The 6914-nt window shown below is 35.8% G+C and overlaps 1 long non-coding RNA gene across 1 annotated transcript in view; it reads right to left on the bottom strand.

Annotated features, from left to right (window-relative positions):
* Positions 1–3906: 3906 nt before the first annotated feature.
* Positions 3907–6914, bottom strand: part of LOC138355327 (uncharacterized) — a 20669-nt gene continuing 17661 nt past the window's right edge. Inside the window, exon 3 of the long non-coding RNA XR_011223919.1 lies at positions 3907–3984. This is a non-coding gene — a long non-coding RNA (uncharacterized lncRNA). The remainder of the gene's footprint in view (positions 3985–6914) is intronic.

Genomic DNA, 6914 nt, shown 5'->3' with positions numbered 1-6914 from the left:
GGGAACGTAGAAATATGTTGACCAATCCACACACTAGAAAATGAAGGGACGACGACGTTTCGGTCCGTCCAGGACCATTCTCGAGTCGATTGTGACTTGAGAATGGTCCAGGACGGACCGAAACGTCGTCGTCCCTTCATTTTCTAGTGTGTGGACTGGTCAACATACTTCAGCCACGTTATCGTGCCTTATCGTCTGCAACGCAGGAATATTCGAGGCTATCACACCTAGGAAGGAGATGGCGCGCCCGCCGCCGCCGCTGAGTCTGAGCTAAAACCGGATTTGTGTCGCAAATTTCACTTGATTGTATATATCAGTTTCTTTCAATTTGTGGGACAGGGAAACCAATCTTATAAAATGGCATCGCAGGGGGCTCCGAGTCCCAGTTCAGATGATGACTTTCAATAGTTGATGGGTTTCGTTCGTCAACTGCACTGATGGGGGATGATTAGGTGTGTGATGGGTTTTCAGCATTTCCTTGGGCCCCTGGTGTTTTGTTTTTCTTATTTATATTAATTACCTGTTGCACATGGAATTGATTTGATTTTTTATGGGTATTTTCCGTTTATGTAAATACCTTCTACTATCTAGAAGAAACCCTAAATCACTTTATTTTTTCATTTAATTTCTTCGACGTTTCGGCAACATTGTGACAACTTAGGAATATTTGCTTTGACACTGGGGACACAGGTTTACTAACTTCACACGTTGTTGTTGTTTTAGATTACGCTACTCTAAACAAAAAGTTGCAAGTAGCACTGGCTATGGTGAGCCCGTTGTGGACTTACCTGGCACAGGAGCGGGGGATTTTACAAAACATTGACAATTATAAGCTTGAGTACACTTCATCCCTGATTAAGATCAGCCAGATTCTTCGTCGCTCTATGACCGCCTTAATCGTAGAGTCGACGAAGAATGGCGTTAGGTGATGGCTGCCGAACTCCAGCTATCAGTTTAGTCTGCAGGGAGTAGGGAGGGAGCCGGTCGGCCGAGCGGACAGCACGCTGGACTTACGATCCTGTGGTCCCGGGTTCGATCCCAGGCGCCGGGGAGAAACAATGGGCAGAGTTTCTTTCACCCTATGCCCCTGTTACCTAGCAGTAAAATAGGTACCTGGGTGTTAGTCAGCTGTCACGGGCTGCTTCCTGCGGGTGGAGGCCTGGTCGAGGACCGGGCCGCGGGGACACTAAAAAGCCCCGAAATCATTTCAAGATAACCTCAAGATAACAGGGTCTGCTATGTATGCTTCCCTCTAGGTCAATAGAGGCCCATCAAACAATTGTATGCTTGAAGTCGAATTCACTTAAATGTTTGAGTACTGGTATTAGCTCTCGAATGAACATAGCCTCAAGTGTTCGGAGCCTCACCCCAGCATGGTGCGTCGATGCAGCATGCTGGAGCCTCACCCCAGCATGGTGCGTCGATGCAGCATGCTGTAGTGAGTGTCCACGCTGGAAGGAAAGATGGCACTGACTAACTTGCGTGAAAAAAGAAAGATGGATCTTACTAATTTGCGCAAGACGAAAGATGGCACTAGTTAATTTGCGCAAGAATTTATGTTTACAGCGTCAGACTCACGTGAATGAATGAGCTTGTGACAGTTGTTCTAATGTTGAGAAAGCACAAGATTTTGATCCTTGTTATGTTACTATGTGTAACATAGTAACATAACATTGGCGGCATTTGACCCCTCCAAGGGGGGGGGGAGGGGTCTCGTGATGGGGGGGGGGTCAATACGGACGATACTAATTACACGGATTTTTCTCAAAACAATTCACAACCAAACTGTATTATTAATATGATTTTGCGTGAATAGATCTTTACTGTAAAATATATTTATCCAGCAATTTGGTAAAAGTAATTTCTCATAGTCTTATAGTTTGTAAGAACGAGTTAAGTGTCTAAAGTAAAGACAGATGACTAAGGACTCAAGAGGTCATAAATTTAAACTAACAAAACAAAGCTGCCGGAGAAATATAAGAAAATTCTCTTTTGTAAACAGAGTGGTAGACGGTTGGAACAAGTTAGGTGAGAAGGTGGTGGAGGCCAAGACCGTCAGTAGCTTCAAAGCGTTATGTGACAAAGAGTGCTGGGAAGACGGGACACCACGAGCGTAGCTCTCATCCTGTAACTACACTTAGGTAATTACACACACATAATGATTGACGGTTAAACAGATAAGAGAAGTAGACATGATTGCTCAAAATAATTATGATAGCTATAAATTAAACAATACGACAGATATTTAAAAAATATATAATTGTGTGAATAATTCTTAAATGTCGCATAATTCCTCATCAGTTGGATCATAAAGTCACGATTTCCTCCCTGGCCTCGCGCATTATATGCAACTGTTGCTATTATAATACTCGGTGCTTGATCATAGTGTAATAGTATAATATTAGCCTCTTCCCGCGGCCACTCCAACAGCAGCAGCAGCATCAGCAAATGTAGCCTCATCCAGGTGGCAGTGTTGTCTCTCTCTCTCTCTCTCTCTCTCTCTCTCTCTCTCTCTCTCTCTCTCTCTCTCTCTCTCTCTCTCTCTCTCTCTCTCTCTCTCTCTCTCTCTCTCTCTCTCTCCGGAATTGTTGAAGGCATTCCAAAACGGTTCCGGCTACTGTAAACAAGAGACTACCATTAAACATCTTAATTTCGTGGGGGCTGCTCCCAGACGCGAGATCCCTATCGAACACATACACACACACACAGCCGCTAGGTGTAAGCTGATGCTCCTCTGTTTTCTCCCGCATGTTCCTCTGGGTTATACTCTGCGTCCTGGCATCTATTGTCGTGCTCTTTTGTTATGGTTTCTTTTTCAGATACAAGTATCTATACTTGGGGTTTTGTTTTGATCAAACTTGGTCTGTTTGATGTATATATTCATATTGGCTTTTTATGTTTCAATTAATGTTTCAGTTTTTTTTTCAATGAAATGATTACTTCATTTTATGTTTTATTCTGGTTTTCCTAGATGATAGTATCTGTTCTTCTAATTGATAGTGATTGTGTTAGATGATGGGGCTTGTTCTCCTAGCTGGTGATTATTGTTCTAGATGATACTCGTTCTTCGAGATGATGGAACTTATTCTTCTAGCTGATGGTGATTGTTTTAGATGATGATGCGTGTTCTCCTATATGGTGATGTTCTGGATGATATTTGTTCTATGACATAGGTGTTGGAGCGTTTTCTTATAGTTGATGGTACGTGTTCTATGTGTTCTCTACTTGTTCTTCTACGTGATGGTTTTTGTTCTGGTTCTCGTTGTACTCAAGGTTTTTAATCATATATTTCTGTTCTTAAATTTTAGTGTTATTTTTTTTTGGTGTTCAACCTCCTTTACTAGTGCTTTGTATAGGATTTATTTGTAATTAATATTTATGGTTCACGCTGTTATTATTATGTTCGTTTATCATAATATTCGTGTGTATTATCAAGTTTTTTTTTGTTATTGTTAAGCTTTCTTGGTATTCCTTGTATTATCTTGTTTAGCTTTATTGGTGTTCCTTGTATTATCTTGTTAAGCTTTCTTGGTGTTCCTTGTATTATCTTGTATTATCTTGTTTAGCTTTCTTGGTGTTCCTTGTATTATCTTGTTTAGCTTTCTTGGTGTTCCTTGTATTATCTTGTATTATCTTGTTTAGCTTTCTTGGTGTTCCTTGTATTATCTTGTTAAGCTTTCTTGGTGTCCCTTAATAATATGTCTGTTTTATTTGCTATGTTATTTAAAATTATCACCATATGTGTTAACCTCAGGAGCTTAATTGTTTACTCAGTTATTGCCTTTTTTCGTTAGTTAGTCTTCAGTTTGGGTTCGAGTTGTTAGAATTAACTTTACCTGAACATAATTTTTTTTTATCTTTATTTAAGAAAATACAATATAAATCATATGTTTATATAAATCACATTCCCTCCAATGCGTTATGTGTGGTTTCCTCCGAGGCTATGGGTCCCCCTTCTTCCAGCCAGAGGTGGTACTCCCTTCCCTTTTTAAAAAAAATATAAATCATATATACATAAGTTTTACAAGGTAATACTACATTATAATTCTCAGTGAACAAGTGTTGCATTATCAGAGAACATGATCTTTAAAACCCCTGAATGTTATACTTATCGTTCTTTAAATGATTTACCAAAATTGAAGATTATATTTATATTAATTTACAGGGGAAATTATTACATTTATATATATTTTATATAATTCTCAGTAAACAAATTTTCCATATCAATACCGAGCATGAGCCTTAAACCCCAAATGATCCTGCTTCGCAAGAACTTCAATATTTTGTCTACTGAGTAACCTTCCTGCCTCTCTATCCACACACAAAAAATTTAATCAGAAAGTTACATAATTACTGTATTCTAAATTTTCTTGCATTTTATGTCAATATGAAACATTAAAAACCTCATTAACTCCACTCTAATACTTGGTCCACATAAAGCTTTAAGAGTGTCTCTAATCCAGTTAACAAGAACAACTTTCTGCTTACAGAAATAAAATATATGATTATTATTTTTAATTTCAGTACATTGGTCACATCTATTGTTGTCCTCAATGCCCAATATCAACAACCTATCATTAGTAGGGAGGGTCTCATGAATATAGCGATACAACAGCTCACGTTGTTTTGGGGCAATAAATTTAACATGAAGGTTCGCCTATATTACTTGCCAGCTAAAGAGTGGATATGCCTCCTCTACTCTAGGAACTATATTTGGGAGTATAACATCATACACTTGTTTACTGTTCATCATTAAAAAAAACCTTCAATATTACAAATCCGCCTGAGAACATCAGTTGCACATGAATAAAAGTGCGGTGAAATAAAGGCAAGGGGCCAGATTCACGAAGCAATTACGCAAGTACTTACGAACGTGTACATCTTTCTTCAGTCTTTGACGCCTTTCTTTACATTTATTATTAAACAGTTTACAAGCATGAAAACTTGCCATTCAACTGTTGTTATTGTTATAAATAACTTCCTGGAGCTTCGGAGCTCATTAACTGTTTAATAATTGTAAACAAACCCGTCAAATATTGGGAAAGATGTACACGTTCTTAAGTACTTGCGTAACTGCTTCGTGAATCTGGCCCCTGGTCAGTATACTCTGGCATATGTATCAAGGTCAGTATACTCTGGCATATGTATCAAGGTCAGTATACTCTGGCATATGTATCAAGTAGCTAACACGTAATTTACAAAAGTAATGTCCTAGCGCATTTACACTATTCCTCTGCATTATCTCCTTTCTAAAGGTAAATTACTAAATAAATTATGTGATTAAGATTTGTTGCGTCCATTTCGTTAAGTATTTATCTCTTTGTTTTAGTTTACCCCTAACTTGTTTGTTTATACTAATTTATTTCGCTGTTTTGTTTATGCATTGCTTGATTTTTAGGTTTTATGCCTCAGTGGCATCGCTTGTAATTTATTGCAATTCAACAACCTATATTGATTTATTCCTTGTGATTTTCATAGTTTAATATTTATCACGGAATTTGTTGATTTTTTTATTTAATACTCCTTATTTGTATTACGTTAATCAATGTAGTGCCTAAATAAAAAAATAAAGTATCCGACTCTTCCTGTCGCTTCGTGAATGATACTAAATCCCTGAACTACCCATGAAATACCTCTGAGCCTATAAGCATCTTTGACCCGAGGTACAAAGGGATGGCTGAAATATTCCCGCCAAAAGTATCAGCTGATAGTTTTGGCGGGAAGCAACCAGCCGTGAATCAGCTGGGCAAGTAAACAAATAATCTATTTTTGTTGACTTGAAACTCAGAACACGTGTGTTCTGAGTTTCAAAACCAACTGTGATGATTCCATATAGAAATGATTGATTATCGACTATCTTCATTGAGTAAAATCGATAATCTTCTTAGATTAAAATTTTGGATGGTATATATATATATATATATATATATATATATATATATATATATATATATATATATATATATATATATATATATATATATATATATATATATATAATAACCCTTTGTAGCTCAGGAACCATTTGCGCAACACCCTGTGTAGCTCAGGAAGTATATATATAATTATTATATATAATTATCATTAAAATAATTAGAGTTGAATGTAGATAATTTTAGGCGATTTTAATTTACCCTTAATAAATAAGTGATAGATGATAACAATTATCGTTAAATGTAGGTAACTATTATTAAGAAGAAATTTAGTATAAATAGATCGTAATTATAGCCTAATTATACTGAATGATGTTCATGATAAAATATATCATGATTTTAGACAATGATCGCTCTAATTATTATAGATAGGCTGCTCATCGAAAACAATTACTTGTTGACAATTCCAGTAAAATACTACAACGATATATGGGGGGGGAATAATTATAGATAATGACCATTAATAATGATTATAGATATGGATTTTTAGAATTTCATTGTATATTTTGAATCATTTTTTCTCACTATGTTTATATAACTGCTGAAGTTTGTAATGATTCATCAAGAGTATACGTTATCAGTATTGATATTAAATGAGTATCAATCGTAAATTATTTACCGTATAATTTGTAATGATTATACAAAACGATTATAAGTGATTAAAAGTATTTTAGTTGGTTTAAATGTTTATAATTGATTTGAAGTATTTTAAAAGGTTTAACCACTTATAATTGTTTTAAAATATTATAAATGATTTAATGTTTTATAAATTATTTAAAATATTGTAAAATAATTTTTTTTTGTATTTTATTTATAATGTCAAATATTCATTCATTCTCTATTCATTTCTCTATTCAATTCACGATCATTTTATTATTTTTTATTAAGTACGGTATTATTACCACCCGTCTCCAGCCTCAGTACATATATGTGGGACTATAGCCTAATAATCCTAGGCTTTTCATCTTTTTATTTTGGATC

This window comes from Procambarus clarkii, chromosome 67 (genome assembly GCF_040958095.1).
Source record: "Procambarus clarkii isolate CNS0578487 chromosome 67, FALCON_Pclarkii_2.0, whole genome shotgun sequence".
Classification (NCBI taxonomy): domain Eukaryota; kingdom Metazoa; phylum Arthropoda; class Malacostraca; order Decapoda; family Cambaridae; genus Procambarus; species Procambarus clarkii.
Note: the sequence above shows the minus strand (reverse complement) of the source record. Positions and strands in the feature narration are given on the sequence as shown.